Below are 19,680 nucleotides of genomic sequence, written 5' to 3'. Positions count from 1 at the left end.
TTAAAGGTTAAGATCAAACACAACTTTTCTGTTACTTGCTAAGACAGACAATCATATTTATTATGTACAAAGGCCTCCTAGACAATGGCAAGGACTAAGTGTATGACCTCTGTATTTAAATTCAAGACAGATATATCACCTCAGTTGTCCTGTGAAATTGCTGCCAGTACTGTAGGATGCTTAGTGGGGTCAAAGTACCAGGCTCTGCCACTGCTACTGTGGTTCATGCATCCAATTGGGCTGGGAAGCTTGATCCTGTACTTTGAACGTATAACTCAGATTGTCCTGAAAATATCCACTCATGTGTAAGTGTGGAGTGAAGCACTAAAGATACTGTGCGGTTGTAGCCCATCGTGTCTTTGAGAAGACTATACAATACACAAAAATGACTAATTGTACAGTGAAGAACATGTCATGTCCAAATAATCACTGAAATCAAGCACTGATGACACTATATTAGCTAAGGACAAAGTTTTAACACTGTTTTATCTATTTTAAAAGATCTTTTTAATACACCCTGACACTTGACTGAATCTAATAAGTAATGCTATGTTTAATAACTCAAACCTGTGATCTAATTTCATATTCTAATGAGAACTTAGACTCTGGCATTTTGCTTCATGTTTAAGGAAATATTAACTTCTAGTTTTCCCTACTTCATTAAAAAAACATTAATTTGGAGATAAGTTGCACTGAAAAATTACCAGACATGTCCTCATGTCATTGCAGGTCAAAGCATCTGAAGTAGGAAAGGCATGTTGAGAAATAGACTGCTTACCAAATTTAGCAAACTAAAGCTATGCTTTCAAAAGTTCATGATAGTTCACTGCTTTTGATAGAGAGACTCCTAAAATGAATAAAGGAAGTCCTACCTGAGATACTCAGTCACCTTCTGTGCTTTGGTTCTGTGGCTCATTTATCACTACCAGCAGAACCTTTCATTTTAATTAAAACATTTTTGTTCAGTCCTGTCTGTCTCAAGTTACTCTGTTGCATAACATTAAAGACCCAGATTCTGTCAGTGTTTGAAAAGCAAGTACATTTTTCTTCTGTGCATCCTGGCTTTATAAAATCTATCTAGGACGTAGCTCAAAGATAACAGAAAAGTCTGTGTTGAAGATGACTTTCCTGACCACTTTTAGACACATGAATGTGAGGAGATAGAGCAGTAAACATCAGCACTGTCTTTAGCAAAGATATTATTATTTATGCAGAAATGGCATGACACTGTGTGGATTATAAATTATGCTTTAGAGTAATAACGCTTCCAAGAAGTATCTGAGATAAATCACCATCTTCAAACTCCTAATCACCTTGTGTTCAGGCTACCCTGAACTTAGACCAGTGTGTAGAATAACATTATTTTAACCATGTTTTGCAGAATGGATCATGCTCACTGCAAGATGTATGTTGAGTGAAAAGATACAGGTTTCTATAAATGTGTCTAAAGATCTAGGTAAGTGACTTAACTCATACATAAAAATAATTATTCCAAATGGAAATTTTATTTTGAAATGTTATTCACATGTTTCTTTTTTCTAAAATGAATCTGGGATATAGATTACTGGTGGTCTTGTCTGAAATTCAGTAAAATAAAATAATATGTAATTCAGAGCAAGTATTTAGAATAGGTTATTTTAGAACAGCTCCATTCTTTTCTGGTGGTGGTAGCCTGTCTGGCTAAAATCAGGGTTGACAAAGGGTTATGCCACTAAACAATGACAAATACTACACATGGGTCTGATATGATGAAGCATGCCTTTTACGCAGAAATGTCTGAGTTCGCACTGCACTTCTTTGTTAGTCTCTTCATTCAGTATGATAACTTTCATAGTATTTTCTCACAGTATTTTGTCAAGCATGTTCATACCACTTTACAGTTTCTGCTCTTTATGAAGAAAAATTCAGACTCGGGAAAATGCTTTGAAACGTAGCTATGTTGTCTTACAGAAGACTTGCACAAGTCCAGAAAGTCTAGTTTTGTTCTATTTTGTTTCATATTTAGTGTGGTGTACCCTCACTGAGCTATTAAATGTTGTCTTTTATAAGCTTCAGAGAATGTGGTTTTGGACCACCTGTGTCCAAGGCTGTCTGGTTCTCAGAAGTTTTCTTTTGTTCTACCAGACTGAGATCCTCTAAAGATTCTGGTAATTTCACTGTTCAGTTATCTGATAATTTATGGTTATATGTGGTTTCATCTTTTCTATCCTTTCATTAAATTTCTGGTGTCACTACAGCAGTACCATTACAAAAAGAACTGAGATTGGGAGTCAGAATTGCCACAAATAATATTTGGGTTCTGTCAAGAAGAATGTTAAAAAAAAAAAACAAAAAACCAAACCCTATGGGAGTTTTGAAAAGAATGCTACCTTTAGGATGCCCACAAGTGGTTTTTAACTACAGTTCTCTTTGAACTGAAGTATACCCATAACTAGCAATGAAAGAGGCAACAAAGGAGAAACCAGAGGGGGTAAAGATGGTTTGATTTTCCTTCCTCCTTCACCCTGTCCCCTTTGCATGCCAGGACAGCCATAATATTTGCATGAAGAATCACTTGCTGCTCCTTCACTTGTGGTGTTATGGGACATATTTCGTAAAGTGTCAGGGAAGATACAAGAAGGAAATAGATCCATCATTATTTTACACCAATACATGAAACAAACCAGAGGGCTACAAAAGGAGTTGTCCCCATTCACAGTAAGTCGTGATCCACAGCTTGTGGTCCTGCTTAATGTGAATAAAAATGAAGAGATGTTTCTAGTGAAACAAGGAACAGTTCTTTCTCAACATCCTATTGAGAGATTGGATATTTTCCACAGCACAATTCAAAGCTACACAGCTGACAATCTGTCTTTGAAACAGTGCATATGTACTCAGACAGTCGGGTTTGTGGGTTTTTTTCCTTCTAACATAGTTTGAGATCAGACAACAAACTTTGTTAAACTCTTTTTATTTCCATTCACTCTAAGCAAGAGTCTGTGCTATGGAGAATCATGCCTCATGGCATGTAATTTGTTTGCTTTCTCAGCTTCCTTTTCCTTCAGCAACTGCTAAAACACAGGTAAATTGTCAGTGGCAAATAAGGTGTCAAGATGGGGTCCTGAGGTGACAGAGACTAAATGAGGAAAAATATTAAAATATTATTTTTAAATTATTAATGTGATTAATCTTGTTGTTTGTAACAAGTAAATCTATCCCTGAATGTTTGTTTTGTATTTTCTTAACCAATATATTACATTAAAAAAACAGTATAGTGAATTTTCACAGGTCTTTTCATTGCCTCTCTATGGCAATGAAAAGATGTTTCCAGAAAGTTCATTTTGTATGTATAGGAACCTTAAAATAATTAACTTCAAAATCCACTATTTGAATTGGATTAAAAAAAAACAACTTAAATTGTGGAAGATTTTTTTTTTTCAATCTATTTTTTCACTCAGAGTAGACCATATGAATATCTTGGAAAATAAGCATGAAATTGTTCATCCTGAGGATTTATATATCCATTCAATTTTTGATGTTAAGTCTAAATTCCAGTAAATATAAAACTGCTTGGGTGAAGCAGCAATATCTAAAAACAGAGACTAAAAAACATGACTCCTGCAAATGCACCCTTACCACTTTCCCAGCTATCTGTATCACCGGAATGACAGAAGAGAAACAGCAAGTGAGCTTTAGGATAATGATTAGTTTTCTGTTGAATAGGCTGTAACATTCAAAAACCCAAACTCTTAGATTCTGACCAGAGGTACATTTTGAATGATATTTTATATTGCTATTCACTTCTAAACTTGTTTTTAACTGCTTCAGCAGCATAAAAGACCTCATAACTGCCACTGTGAATGAAAAATCAAGCTAATTATATTTTGAGTGCCACCTAGACAAATTAGAAATGAAGACAGGATAAAATCCTTCTTTTGGATTATGGGAATTTGAGTGAGGATGTGAGCTTTGAGCAGAAATTGTTCATACCTAGCAGCAACCTGAAGCATACAGGGATGTGCTAGAGTGAGCACTGGAGCTTTCAGTCACACCACAGCCTCCTAAACAGCATGTGGACCTGGGCAGCTCCACTGCCCTGGAGTATCTAAACTTGTCACTAAATTAGAAACATCTCTTCATTTCTTTTGCACAGTTATGCTTAGAATCTGTGGCTAAATAAGGGCTTTGGAATTTAAGTAGTGATAGTGGAGAGAGTGGGTCTGTAATTACATACATAAGACACTCTGTGCTTCCAACACCTGCTATACAACATAGGCAAATAGAGTGTTGCAGTGGTCAACTAGGAGCTCTTCCTCAAGCAAGGAGCATAGTACAAGTCTTTTGTGATCTGTTAGTGAAGCTTAGAATGAATTCTAACTTCTGTTTGCTTGTCTACCTTTATAAAGTCAACACCTTTCTTGGAAGGATTCAGCTCCTAAAGACATGGAAATAACTCATCAATGTATTCTTAAAAATTTCTCAGTCCTGCTTAGAGCCTGTCTCTACTATTCTGTGCATAATCGTAAACATGAAAGTGCTTCTTATATCTACCATTAAATATTTCAAACATATAGAGGCAAACTATAGAGCAGTGGGATGTTTCAGGAAGAAGAGGTAATTCTATGACAAATTGTCCACCTCCCCAAATCACTGAACAAAACCACTGATCTAGCCCAGATCAGGTTATGTATGGGAATAAGGATGCAACGCAGTCATGGCTGCTTGATCAGATTAGGCAACTGGTTCCCACAGACATGTGAGACCAGCTGAGCCCTGAGATTAAGTCTTCTGTTTGAAAATACTCTTATGGCTGTAGAGAGATTACCTGAAGAGATTTCTGTAAAATGGGCAACTAGCCAAACTACAAAGAAATTATCTTGCTCTGGAATGATTAGATTTACCATACATAACTAGTCTTTCCTTTTTTTGCGTACACTTTTGGATTCTGTTTTCAATCCTTCAGGTACAGGACACAAATGTTGTTCCCTTTATTTCATAGTAGTTGTGGTAAATTTGTATTCTTATCATCGCTGGTGATATACTCAATTTGATCTGTTGGGATTGGTAAATTCCTCTGGGAACGGTCATTATTTGGCAAAGAATGTGTGCACAGCAGTTGTGGTAGCATTATGCTGTGTAGCACTGGAAAAAAAAAGAAGGTCTGAATAATTTGAGGATCTACTGTGAGGGAAAAAAAAAAAAGAAAGAACAGAGGAAATTTATTACCAGAAGAAGAAAAAACTGCAAGTAAGAGTTAAAGAATAGGAAACAGGGAGTTTCTGAGAGAGATGGAAGGAGAAATATGCCTTATGGAAGAGGAAAAAAAAAAAAAAAAAAAAAAAAATATTTTAAGTACATTGTTGTCTTTAAAACACACATAAATAGAAGAATGGAATGAAAATGGAGTGAGAAGATGTTGAAAAAGGAAAGAGATATAGGCTGGAAGAACCCAGACAGCCTTCACTAAGCTGTAAGGCTGACCAAACTGAAGGTAGAGGCTGTTGTCTTGATGATTTCAGTAAAACCAATGTTTCAACAGTGTATATGGGTCATCTGAGGTCCAAATTAGGCCAGCCCTGCTCATTTTCTTGCTTAGGAGTGGTCCCACCGGTTTCAGTACAAGTACATAGGGCGTAAGATATTGTGCATGTATGAGAGAATGAGTCTAAGATATTAAAAACTGCATTTTCAAAGTAAAAATGCCTGCAATAAGTTTTCATGCAAAATACAGTATCTGGAGTATAAGTTAAGTATATTAGATGAATTTTGTTCTTGCACAAGTACATATACCTCAAATGCTATACAATAATAAGGAGAGGACAGGAGATGGTTATTGAAGGGACTGATCATTACGCTGAAAATAAATATATTAAGTTATGTACTCAGCTTATTGAGTCCACTGCTCCCTGAAGCAGAGCTTTGTTGATGCATTAAAATCATTCAACATTCTGGAGTCAGATATATATAGATATAGATAGATAGATAGATAGATAGATAGATAGATAGATAGATAGATAGATAGATAGAGGGAGAGAGAGAGAGAGAAAGATAGATAGATAGATAGATAGATAGATAGATAGATAGATAGATAGATAGATAGATAGATAGAAAGAAAGAAAATAAATATATATATTTAAGCCTGAAATGCCTGGCTAGATGACTCTGGTCAGGAGTTTAGTTAATGGAGATAACCATTTCATTTCCCCAATTTAAATATCCAGGCGTGGATTGTGAATAGGTGTAGGCTTCTTCCTACTGCCAGCCTGTATTGAGTATGGCTCACATAAAACTCTTTCTTGTGTAATCATTAATACAATGTGTATTGTCACTATTTTGTCTTTATTTTATTTCTCTGTTCTTTCGGAGCTTAATGTAAGAGATACAATTTAGAGTGCAAGTGTTAAGTTTCTCTATCCAGTGTCTTTGAAATTATTTGTTGCTTAGTTCAGCTCCTAGCAGACTCAGCTGTCCATCATCATAATGATCAGTCACTCTTATACATTATTAAATCTCTGTATGGACAGCATGGATTGAAAGGTAAAAGGTAGGATTATTCTTATTCCAAGAAGAATTTCCCTTGCCTCAGAACTGAGAAACAGTGGTGCAACAGAACAAAATAAAATGGTTTGACCTATTTCCAAGCCTGATGTTTGCAGGATAAATAAAACCACTACAGCTAGAACCTGAACTTTTATGTTACTCATGTCTTTGACCTACAGGTCAGATTCATAGTCTCAATGAAAAGCACAGAAATTTTAACTTTAAAACCTAGCAATCTCTTTCGTCACATCTGTCACCCATGAGGCTTTTTCTGTCCATCCAGTAATAATAATCCACACTGAAAAGAGCATTACATGAAAACTTCATTGTATATAGGTATTTCTCATTTTACATACTGTTGCCTATTATTAACTGCAAAAACTTTTTGAGGGACAGAATCATCCCAAATTGCTAGAATGGACTCTGTCCCAAGGGAATGTTTTGTGAGAAGAAAATTGGGACTCAAAAGTAGGTGAAGCATCTGCTTCTGCTTAAATTTGTAGAGCCTGAAATAAAACGAGTCCGGGTCTAATCTCTAAACACAGGTGACAGGAAGGTAAGTAAATGCCTACAAACATGCAGATTATAAAAGATGTGTTCTACCTGTTCAGGGACCTCAAAGAATAAAAGCCTGCTGGTGGAAAGAGTTAACTCAGTAGAAGAGATGTTTTATAACTTCTTCAGCCCTCTAGATTTAAGATCTCAGAGAAGGCAGATACCCACATTTATTGAAGGAATCATTTAGGTCAGTGAATACAAATAAAAACTTGATTGTTTAATCACCCTAGCACACAGCTGCAGAGCAAGCAACTTTCTCACTTCTAGGGTGTGTCGGTTTGAACTCAGCCGGCAGCCAGACAGCACGTGGCCGGCCCTTCACCTCACCCTCCCCCCTCTGGTAAGATAGGGGAGGGACACAAGAAGAGAATTCGTGGGTTGAATTAAAAAGAATTTACGAAATATAACAAGAGAACAACAGTAACAATAGTGAGTTCAAAAGAAAACAGGTAAAATGCAACAGTGGCTTACAGAATGCAGCGACTGCCCCCCACAGCAGCAATACAGAATCACAGAATCATCTAAATTGGAAAGGACCTTGAAGATCACCCAGTCCAATCATTAACCTAACACTGACAGTTCCCAACTACACCATGTCCTTAAGTGCTAAATCGAACCAACTGTTAAACACCTCCAGGGATGGGGACTCCACCACCTCCCTGGGCAGCACATTCCAATGCCTAACAACCCCTTCTGGAAAGAAATACTTCCTAATATTTAGTCTAAAACTTCCCTGGCGCAATTTGAGGCCATTCCCTCTTGTCCTATCGCTTATTACTTGGTTAGAGAGACTCATCCCCAGCTCTCTGCAACCTCCTTTCAGGTAGCTGTAGAGGGCGATGAGGTCTCCCCTCAGCCTCCTCTTCTCCAGACTAAACACCCCCAGGTCCCTCAGCCGCTCCCCGTACGACCTGTGCTCCAGACCCTGCACCAGCTCCGTTGCCCTTCTCTGGACACGCTCGAGTCATTCAATGTCCTTTTTGTAGTGAGGGGCCCAAAACTGAACACAGGAATCGAGGTGCGGCCTCACCAGTGCCCAGTACAGGGGTCAGATCCCTTCCCTGTCCCTGCTGGCCACGCGATTGTTGACACAAGCCAGGATGCCATTGGCCTTCTTGGCCCCCTGGGCACACTGCTGGCTCCTGTTCAGCCGCCTGTCAATCAACCCCCCCAGGTCCCTCTGTGACTGGCAGCTCTCCAGCCACTCCTCCCCAAGCCTGTAGCGCTGCTGGGGGTTGTTGTGGCCCAAGGGCAGCCCCTGGCATTTGCCCTTACTGAAACTCAAAATACTGCCCGCCAGAGAGAGCGGCCAGCCAACCCCCACCTGGGCATGACATCACATGGTATGAAATACTCCAATGAAAATTAATTCCATCTTGGTCAAAATCAGGACATAGGGAAAGAGGAGGAATCTGGCAATGAATTGAGATACTTGCATGCAGTGGGCCTGCCATCTTACATTTTGAATCACACATGTGGCTCTTGTGTATCATGTTATTTATGCTTAAAGCATTACAGAGTGCAAGGTGCTTATATGAAATATTACAGCTAGGGTTCAAATCTGTCTGAAGGTAGGTGACTCATATCACACTGCTGTTGACCTTGCATAATTCATTGTCTGCATAATTGATCAGTATCTTTGACTATTCATAGCAGCTGATTAATTGAATTATTGGCATATTAATGCTGCTTATTTTTTTAAGATACTGTTTGCCTATTATCTTTTCTAAGATACATTTTATTTCATAAAAAGGTGGTGTAGCCTAGATGGGTTTGTTTATTCCTGCTAACTTTATTTTTGCTCTCTGAAAAGGTGAGGTAGATGGTTCATACGTAGTTCCTTCTATCCTGCTCTGCAACAGTGCAACAAACTGGAGTTAGAGGAACACGTTAGGCACAACTTGAAGGGTTTTTTTTGTAATCCCTAATATTCCCCCCTAATGTTGGGATGTCTTCAGAAACTTTTTTTCTTTATTTTTGTACATGAAGTAGTTTGTTGACGTTCAGTTTTGCATGGTATGGATTGACAAAATTAACAGCAGGAACTTTCCATAAAATCTTTATTTCTATGACTGATTATTCATTCTTCCCTTTATAAATGACTGATCCTATTCCCACAGAACATACCTACATTAATAGCTCTTCTGCCTAGAAATGAGACAGAGAAATTAGGTCTAACCCATGCCAGGATATACCAAATTTTTGTCATGTGTGTTTATAGAAGAAGAAAAGATTATTTGATCCTATTAAATCTTCTGTTAGAATTTGATATTCTTTGATCTCTGTGAGTTCTTAGATTTAAATGTTTCTGGAGGATCAAATGAAAAACAGTATGGTTGATTTTTAAATTTAGTAATGCATCAGGGAAAATAAGGAGTTGCATGCTGCCACATTATATTTCAAGTCAGTAGCCTTTCACTTTTGGATACCAGTGTTTGGAGTGTCAGTACAGCACAGGGGAAGTACAGACAGTGGCCTCAGCCCAGTTCATTTTAGACAGAAACTAATATAACCAATCTGCAACACTAGCCGTTACTTCTTTGTAGGCTAGGGTATGTCTCAGGTGAGAACCAGAATTCAAATTTATTATGTTCAAATCAGTTAAAACATGCAGAAACATTGAAATTATTTCACATTTTATAAAGTTTTCTGGGAGCCTTAACTCTAAGGAAGTTACTATTACTTTTTAAAAGCACTGGATTTTTTTTCTTTTTAAAATATTCTGGTTTAATCCAGGGTGTATAGAGAGTTGGGGAGCCTGTCTAACTGTTATTTGAAGTTTTTCGACTGATTTCAGTAGGAGCAGGATCAGACCTTTCAGATCACCAAATGCTGGTGACTGGAAAATCTCCAAGAAATATTGTTCTTAGGATGAAAGGAGCAGGGAGAGACCGTGATATTTTGTGCTGGAATTTCTATTACACAAGAATGTCAGAGGGCATGAAGTATTTGAAGGAGGAAAGAGAAGAAATATAATGTCAGGTAATACTGGATCTAAAAGGCCAAATACAAAGCCAAATACAAAGTGTGCATGATATAAGGACATATTTAAATCCTAAATTATTCTAGAGTTTTAATGAATAGTCCTGTTAACATTCTTTATAAGCTAAGTAAATCTTCTTATAATTCTTCACAAACCTCAGCTACTTTAAAAAAATTACTTTCTTTTGACAGCTGTATTAACATAGGGCTCTGCATAAAGGAATCATGCTGAATACTTGCAATGTAATATTGGGATATACATTTTAAAAAATGAGATGAGAGGATCCAGAAATATAATCATCTTCTTGTAATCCTGTATTAATCCATTCTGTACTGCTAAGGCTTTTATTTGAGTGTGGAGCTCACAAAGATTCTAGCAGAAGCAAAAAGAGAAAAAGAAAATGAAAAGTCTCCTGTATATAAATCCCCAGAGCTACACCTATAAAGAATTTTTGCAATCTGCAAAGAAAGGCACAGCCCTGGGAACTAATCTCTTATTGCATGGATTTCTTTCTCTTTGTCCTGACCTTGGCTCTTCCACAGACCCAGTAAATGTGTCTCTGCCTCGTGATGAGCTCGCTGCTACCTCTGGCTCTCAGGGCATGCATTTTCAGCATCGACTCACTGTTTTACTAATCCCAAACTGAGATCATTCAAACACTGAAAGAGGGCTTAGTTTCACTATCAGCTAGACCTGCAGAGATGACAAATCGATTGATTTTGTGACATGTGATGAAAATGCTAATGTTTAATTATCAATGCAGTTAGTGAACTTCAGAGCAGGGTCTGATCTAAGTGGAGACCAGATCCCACAGCATTTGCTTGGAGCTGCAGCCCACCTTAAAAGCTAAGAATGCCAAGGGCATGTCTGCCTCCAGGCGTTTCTATAAAAACTGGCTTAAAGAAGGTTAACAAGGGAGGAAATATGTTTTTTTTTTTTCTCTGAAGTTCAAATCAACAACGATTTCAATATTAGAAACGGAACAAGATTAAATCTCATAATGTGGAAAGTCTGAGAAGCTGTTCCTAAGGGTAGGTAATATTCTAATTTTCACAGTCTGTCTCTCTCACAGTTATGGACTGTAATGCTAAATACTACTAGTGGTATTATTTTTATTAGTTTCATAACCAATCCATCTATTTATGTGATCAGATAATGCAAAACACACCTAGAAACTGAAACGCATGAGCAGACAACTTTGTTAAAAGTTGGTATTCCAACTGTCCTACATTTGGAGTTCTAAGCATTTTCTTTGTGTGTCTCATATTACTAATTCACATTTCTGGTTCTCAGCAATTTTAGATTTTATTAAAGATATTTCTTGATTTTTTTATTTTTTTTTTCTCTCAGACAACGAAATAGCTCTTTCATCTGTGGGAACACAGGCCTATTGCAGTTCCTGCAATGCTCCTCCATCTTGGTCAGGGCAGCCTGCTGTCTTGAATTTCACAAAGGACCTGTGTTCACAAACCCCACATTTCTTCTGTGCCTCTGTTAACAGCTTCTCTCCATTCCCTCTTCAATTGTTATTCTATACTCCTTCAAGGAACAGAAGACTGCAGAGAGATTCTGTTTGTACCAGGCAGTACCTCTTGTATTTCTGTTCTCACAAATTATTTCCAATCTACTAGGTAATTTTGATCAGCTTACAGACTGTCTTCATTTTGCTGTACCATGAACCACTGGGGGTGTTTGCCACGGCACCACACTGTACCATCATGTGCTGTCAAAAACATCAGTTAAAAAGGAAATTTTACATCCAAAACACTTATTAAATGTGCAGATTTATGTATTTTGCTTTTGTGCCTTTCTTTGCTGTTGCTGGCAAGATTTTATTCAAATGATCTCTATGTTTGTTGATAATATTCTCTTATTAACATTCTGTGCTCCTCTTAATCTTTTGTAGCATCAGATTTTGATGTTCGCTCACGAGCACTGCTTTGCACTATTCTCCAGGCTTCACAGGTGAAGACTGTGGAAAGTTTCTCACCTAATACTTTTCTCCCACAGCCCTATTTTTCCGTTTGCTGAGAGTGGGCATTATGCATTCAGGGTTTTGATATTTTTAGGGTGATTTTTCCTGCCATACATTTTTAGAGTTTGGTAAACAATGCTGCATTTCTAAAATTATCCTTATGCTGCTTGCTGTTCACTGATCTTTTTGTTAGTTTTTTGAGTACCTTTCTGTGTTTGATATTTGCACTTTATTCTCCTTTCTTCAGATGCTTTGCATTCTACAGTTTTCTTGGTTACTAGGATTTAGCTGACCCTATGAATTTAGAACTTTAATGAATAATTTAATCTCACTGTGAACTTTATATATATTAATAAAAGTATGCACATTATTTTCCAGAATTGAGTCACTGCTGGTGCATAGATGTGGGGTGCATAGCTTGAATCACAAAACTCCTAATCCTTGCTGCACATTATTCATGTAGGCCCCGCTGTATTTCTCTTTGTGTGTAGACTTGAAAATCCTGAATAAGAACACAAAGTTTGGTCCTACAGCTGCAACATGTTTTATGATCATGAACATTCTCATTTATTTAATTTTAGGAGATCAGAAATTTCCCTCTGTGTTGATGGAGCATGCAGTATCAGTAATACCGCCTCATTTTTTGATGGTTGTTCTTACAACTGTACTCTTTCCAAGACTATATAAAATATGTTAATTGGAGTAGAAGTTAAAACCACAAATAAAAGCTATATAGATCCTTTAATGTATTTCCCTATCTAGCCTGTTGCTAAAGATTACTAGCTTACATATCTCATTTGTACACAGTTCATTTTGGTTTTAAAATAATTATTCTTTATAAATGTTAAGAGAAAAATGCAATATCATTTAAAAAAAAAAAAAAAAGTATTTATTTATAAAGGCTTGCTTTCATTCAGTTTCTGTTCATCTTCATCCCAGCAATGACTTTATTAAAACGGTGACTTCTCATAAAGGGAGAGAGAAAACAGGCACTTGAACAGATGGGTTTAATAAGGATTCTACGGTATATCTGCCACAAATGGTTGAGCACCACTACTAAAGCAGGGCTAAGATATGACTGAGAATAAAGAACTTCCAAATGGTTTGTGCTCTCAGTGAAGAAGTTTTAGATTAAAAGACAAAGGTTGTGATGTAAATGTACATAGATCAAAGAGGACACATAATGGAACCTCGTTATATAAAAGGAAAAATCCACTTTCTTTCCGAGTAATAAAATTGAACTATGCTGCAGTGGGAGAACAGAAAATCCTGTGGGTTTATTTTGTTTTTTTTTAACTTATGGCTACTCCTGTTTGAGATATTGTTTCTGTCTTTTGTCTCAAAATAATTTAAAAAAAAAAAAAAAACCACAAATGGTTTACAGTGTCACCAAAATGTCATAGGTAATCCTCTTATGAATCTTTGTGCAAGGTGAGAAGAAGTTGTTCTTATCATTCATTCTCTGCTATAGTCTTTTTTCTTTCCAACTGTGCATGGAAAAATTGAAATAAATTTTTACAGCTCCATGTTTGGAAGGATAAATCACTTCAAATATATAGTTACTGAATAAAAAAAAAGTCACAATGAATACAATATATATTTTTTAAATTATCACAACTTGCTGATAGAATTAAGTCTAAACTGTCCTGTTACCTAAAACCTAGTGATAGATGAAATTCAGCTCACCTGCACATCGAAACATTGGGCATGTTCCTGATGCTTCCTGCATTTCCATGGCCATGGAAATAGACAAGAAACATTAGGTACTTTTAGTTTCATGTTTTGATTAAGAGTTCTTCAGTGCCCAGGAGAGTTGCAAAGTAGTGCTTCAGTGCATCCCTGACTTGACTTTGGTTCCAGGTAAAATTGGGTAGATTTGGGGGTTTCTTTGTGTTTCATTTTGAGATGTAATTTGAAGTGTTGTCTCATTCCACAAAAACACCAATTACCTTTGCAAAATTTCCATAACAGTCATATCTCCTTGAAAAGTTGTAACAAGGCATTATATAAAGAAATAGGTTGTTACTGAAATTCTAACAATTTTATCCACAAATAATTTTGGGACAGATCTTGATTTTACCTATTCCAGTGCTTTTGCTTAGAAGCCTCCTATTTAAGTATCTGGTTTTAAAATTTTAACCATTTTTTAAAATATATTCAGTATGACACCTGTTATTTCCTCAAGTACAGATTTTTCTTTAGATATTGGGTTTAAACCTTCCAGTGATATGTTAAGTAACTGCCTAGTCTTGGTTATCAAGATTAGTTTATTTTAAGAAGAATTTTTATTGATGTATTGTCACTGTTTATTTTGTGTATATATGAATTTAAATCTAACAGCTTTGTAGCAACAGATAAATGCTGGTGCCTTGTTCAAAACAGATAAATATGGATACGTTGATGTAGTGCACGATGTTTTTAAGTGGTGTGCGTTGCACAAAAATTGTCAATTGCTACAGCAAGGTTCCATTTGTAGAAAAGTCTCTTTGGACTTTATTTTTTAATTAAAATACCTGCTGCCTAAGAAACCTGAAAACAGAACTGGAAATGGGTGTTATTGCTCTTTCTAAAAGAAGATCTGAACAGAAAAAATCTCATTACTTTGTATTTCATGCAGTTCCATGAATCCTAAAGTGCATCTCGGGAGTACATTCTCCTTTTCCCTTTTAGGAGTTTAGCAGGGTTTCGAAAAGGCTGTTGTGAAGGAAAAGCTAGAAGAAGCCTCAGCCAGCAGCTCCCTCGGACTAAGATCTATGATTCCTGTGCTTAGCCCCTGCCTGAGTTATGCTGTGGCCATGATAATGCTGCATCTTACCCCCATCTTGTACCTCCCTGATCCTGATCTGTATCCCAACCTGCTGACTTGGCTTTCTAGTTTGACCTTGGGACTGCCTCATGACTGTGGACTTGCTTGGTGCTTGCTGGGCTCTTGGCTGATCCTGGTTACTATTACTGGACCTGATCCTGACCCTCACTTCTTGACTTAGTTTCCTGGCTTCTTGTCAGGGAGGCTTCTGTCCTTGTCTGCCTTGTGATGATGCTCAGCTCCCAGCTCACCTTCCTTTACAGGGCAACCTGCCCTTGCTGCTTCCTGACAGTGCTCAAGGAAAAGAATCATAGTACTTTCTAAACCTGCTTATTTGAATTATTCTGTCTAAATTTCTCCTCTTTGTTACTGTCACCCAATTACTGAATCTGTCCACTTGTAGTGACCTTGAAGCTGTATAAGCAGATAGTTACGGGTGCTTATGTTCTCACAGTTCCCTGATTCCCACGTTTAAATCACTGCATCCATCATGAAAGTGTGTGTCACTTCACACTAATGGTTATTTGATTAGCAGCAAATTGAAATTATCTGGATGAATTGTCAGTGGCAATGATTTAGCTATAGCTCAGTGTTAATACCAGGGTGAAACAGAAGGGGGATGGAGCATAGGGGCTGCAGAGCTAGTTCTTGAAGAATGATCAGAACAAAGGGTATGATTGCTAATTTCAAGTTCCCAGTATCTTTATTGGAATGAGGCAAAGATACAGCTCAACTGGTTCAAAGACTGCCACTATTTTGAGATGCTGCATGATTAATTTGACAATGGTCATAAAGAATTAAACATCTAGTCCAATTGTCATGATTATCCTCGGAGGTTTTATTATCTGAACTATTGTGCAAGAAGATGTACAATTAAAAATACAAATGTTCTCATGCTTTTGATTCATTGGAGTATTCCTGAGTGAAGACACAATGTTGCTTTAAAAAAAGAGAACAAGAAAAAAGAAAATACATAAAGAAAATGTAGAGGAATAAACAGCTTCATTTCTTCCAAGTTCAAATAGTCTATTTCATCAGACATTTAAAATAAGTATCTTTGAGACAGGAGACATTTTAAGAAAAGGATGCATGTCTCTATTCTCAATACATTAGATTTTCAATATTTTTTCTTTGTCACTAATAGCTATGTGATAGGTTTTCATAAAAGCTGTTTAAAACATTTAATGAATTCAAGGACAGGGAAATAATTTGTATTCAGTCTACAAGCTAGAGGGACTATATGTATTTATTTGCATACTACAGAAGCATAAAAAACCAAAGCCCATATTCTGTTATAAACAAAATAAAATTGTATAGCTATTAGTAATGGGTGAATACAGGACCAAAGTACATATAGACACTTTATGGAGGAGGAATTATTATATACTTGAGTGTACCTGAGTGAAATAATAAAAAGGAGTTCCTGAGTGGAATAATAAACAGGAGTTCCCACTAGAATTATACCTACAAATGATTCTTTTTAGCTGTCAGCTTATGGGGGAAAAAAAAAAAAAAAAAAAAGAAGAAAAAGAAATCCAAAGATGTTCATCCAGTGCAATATAAAAAGCAGTCGAATAAGGGTCAGGATTGCTATTTCCGAGTAGTTACAGAACAGCGCAAAAGCAGCATACTCTTGAAACCTTGTGTGATCATTGTGAAGACTGCACACAAGTATACCCAAGTCATATCAGCTCTTGCTGCCAAAGGCAGGTGGGTGAGCAGGGCAAATGTGCTGGGTTTGTGTGTGTGGTGGCATTTTATGGTAGCGAGAGAGGGGCTACAGTTATGGCCCCTGTGAGAAGCTTCTCAAATATCCCCTGGCTCCAAGTCAGACCTGCCTCTGGCCAAGGCCGAGCCAATTAGTAATGGTGGTTGTGCCTCTGTGTTAACATGTTTAAGAAGGGGAATCTAGGGGGAGGAGTTGGAGTTGTGAGGAGGAGTTGCGAGGAGGTCACCTATGCGAACACCAAGGTCAGTGGAAGAAAGGAGGAGGAGGGGGGAGGTGTGCCAGAGCAGAGACTCCCCTGCAGCCCATGGTGAGAGGTCAGGCTGTGCCCCTGCAGCCCATGGAGGTCACTGGTGGAGCAGATGCCCCCCTGCAGCCCATGGAGGACCCCACACTGGAGCAGGTGGCTGCACTCGAAGACGGCTGGGACTGTGGGAAGAAGCTGTTGAGGTTCGGCACTAGGAGGATTCCAACATGTGTAAGGGACCCACATTGGAACAGCTTGGTAAGTTCTGCGGCTGGTGAGAAGGACTCATGTAAGAGAAAGTTCATGGAGCACTGTCTACTGTGAGAGAAACTGAATGCTGGAGGAGGGGAAGATTGTGAGCAGTCCTCTCCCTGAGGAGGAAGGAGCAGTAAGATCGACTGCACCCCTCATTCCCTAACCCCTGTGCCACTGGAGGGAAGGAGGTAGAGAAATAGTGAGCAAAGCTGAGCCTGGGAAAAAGGGAAGTGTGGGAGGAACATGTTTGTAAGATATGGTAATACTTCTCACTGTCCTACTCCATTTGTTAAGTGTTATCTTTAGCATTTGAATTAAATTGATGTTTTTTTTCCCCCTAATGAGTCTTCTTCCCATGACCGTAATGGGTGAATCACACCTCCCTTTTTGCTTTATTTTCTCCTTCCCATCCCTGAGGAGGAAGGGGAAAGCAAGCAGCTGCATGGTGCTCAGCTGCCCTCTAGGCTCAAACCATGAGAGTAACAAAGAACCCCCAACAACATTTTAGGATGAAAGCAGAGACCTTATAACCTCTTGCTGTGGCACTGATCAGCAGAGAGGAGATGCTTTGAATATCAGTTATATTGAACACGAGAAAGAATGACTTATATTGGCTTTTGTTTCTTACTGTTGAGGTTGTCTGATAATCCAGCATTTCAATTAATGCAACACAGCTAAACTACAGAGAATCCCTGGCTTTTCTAGCAGTGCAAAGCACAGTTGTGACATAATGCATGCAGAAAGATAACAATACTGAAATCAATAGAAAAGGATTAATATGTTAACATTTCAGGTTACCAGAGGATGAAGTGTAAATGTGACTGAAAGACAAATGAAATTTACTTAAATAAGAATGTTGAGCAACAGACTGAAAGTGTCTATTTAAACCTAGGAGAAAGTAAGGAAGAAAGTGAATACAGCATCAAGACCTGTACTAACACAGCTCTGAATTTGCCTGGAAACCTGCAGAAATATGAAGGAAGCTCCATTTCATTATTTGAGGTAACAACAACCCTGTCTGTTCAAATGCCGACTCTCTAACTCTGCTAGAAGATCCATGTTCCATGGTAAATTCATGTGCCACAGTAAATGTGATATGAGTTAAATCCTTCACAAAGCTTTCTTAAAAAAATCTCCCATTCAAATGTTGAGGAACACATTTTCTATGTTTTAAGGGTAACATAGAAAAAATCCCAAGAGTATTTTATTTTGAAATCTTGACTAGTTAAAAAGCCTGAACACAGGTATTAACATATCAATGTCAACTATGTGATGAGGATAAACAGATTCAAATAGATTAAAAAAAAAAACAAAGTTCTGAAATTCAGCCAAGTTGTTGATACTGAAAAAAATGTCTGAAGCAGCTTACTGTTTTTTTCCCTTTCTTCGTACATATTTGAGTTTAGAGGACTAGGGACAAAGCATGAATTTCTATTCATTTTCCGATGTCTTTTATTTGTTGATTACCTGAAAGTGAACTAAGTAGCATTAAGCTAGTGAAGTATCTGTCAGTCCCAAATTATTTAACTATACCCTGTTGTGTAAAAGGACTAAATGTAATTAAGTGTAAAGCAACTAACTAGACGTTTATTATGTCCTGATTGCTTCAGTGTTTCCTGACCACACCGGACTGTGAAGCTGTATAGGTTCTGAGAAAATTGTGAAGACACAGGTTGGGGAAATGTTTGCATAAATGAAAGTTGTATTATGTAAGAAAACAAAAACAAAAAAAAAAAAGTGCAAAAAATGCTTTGATTGTACATATGATCCTTAAAACAAAACCTGTGTTTTCCAGGTAATGAACATGTGACCTCAAGCATTAAACACTGCTCTTTCTTCTTTCTTTAATTCCTCAGATCTGTGCTCAGGTGTTATTTATATGTGACTGTTGATGGAAAGAAGAGCTACATTCAAATGAGAATACATATGCAGGGGTTATCTTTTGGTGAAAAGATATTGGTAATTGCTTTTTGCTAACCCTGGTTTTACACTGAGATATATATATATATCTATATAAAGTACCACCATCTCATCAAAGGAAAGAAACTGAGAAAGAAATCTATCTTCTAAAGCCTGAGTGAGCAGTCATTTGCCTTTGAAGATTACTTAAGTCATAAAGTTTAGGTGCCAGTTATGAAGGAAGTGACTTAATTATAAACAGAGGGGGAAATGGAAAAATTTTTAGTATAAGTGTCACTGAGATTTGTTGTGGTAAGTGTATAGAACATCACATGCTGTTTATATATATGTGAAAGCTTTTAGAGAGATTACATCTGAAGACATCACACAGCTCATACAAGAACAGAAACAACAGCTTAGCTAAAGGCAAAGTCATTAGTTTTTGTCAGAAACAAAATAGCATCCCTTTTCATACTTAATTTTTCTGTGAGAAGACTAATGAAGTCTTTATGGGACACAGGGAAAGTACTGTTTCTGATTTCAGCTTCTGACATTGGTCTAGACTGAGTGGGCAAAGGGTAGCTGCATTTTCATGACACTTGTTGAGTATACATAGACACTACATGAAAATGTACAAAAATACTTGTTCTAAATTAATTATATTCACAGAATCACAGAATCATCTAGGTTGGAAAAGACCTTGAAGATCATC

This window comes from Athene cunicularia (genome assembly GCF_003259725.1).
Source record: "Athene cunicularia isolate RWA chromosome 2 unlocalized genomic scaffold, athCun1 chr2_part1, whole genome shotgun sequence".
In the NCBI taxonomy this organism is placed as follows: domain Eukaryota; kingdom Metazoa; phylum Chordata; class Aves; order Strigiformes; family Strigidae; genus Athene; species Athene cunicularia.
The sequence above is the reverse complement of the archived record's forward strand: the minus strand, read 5'-3'. Positions refer to the sequence as shown.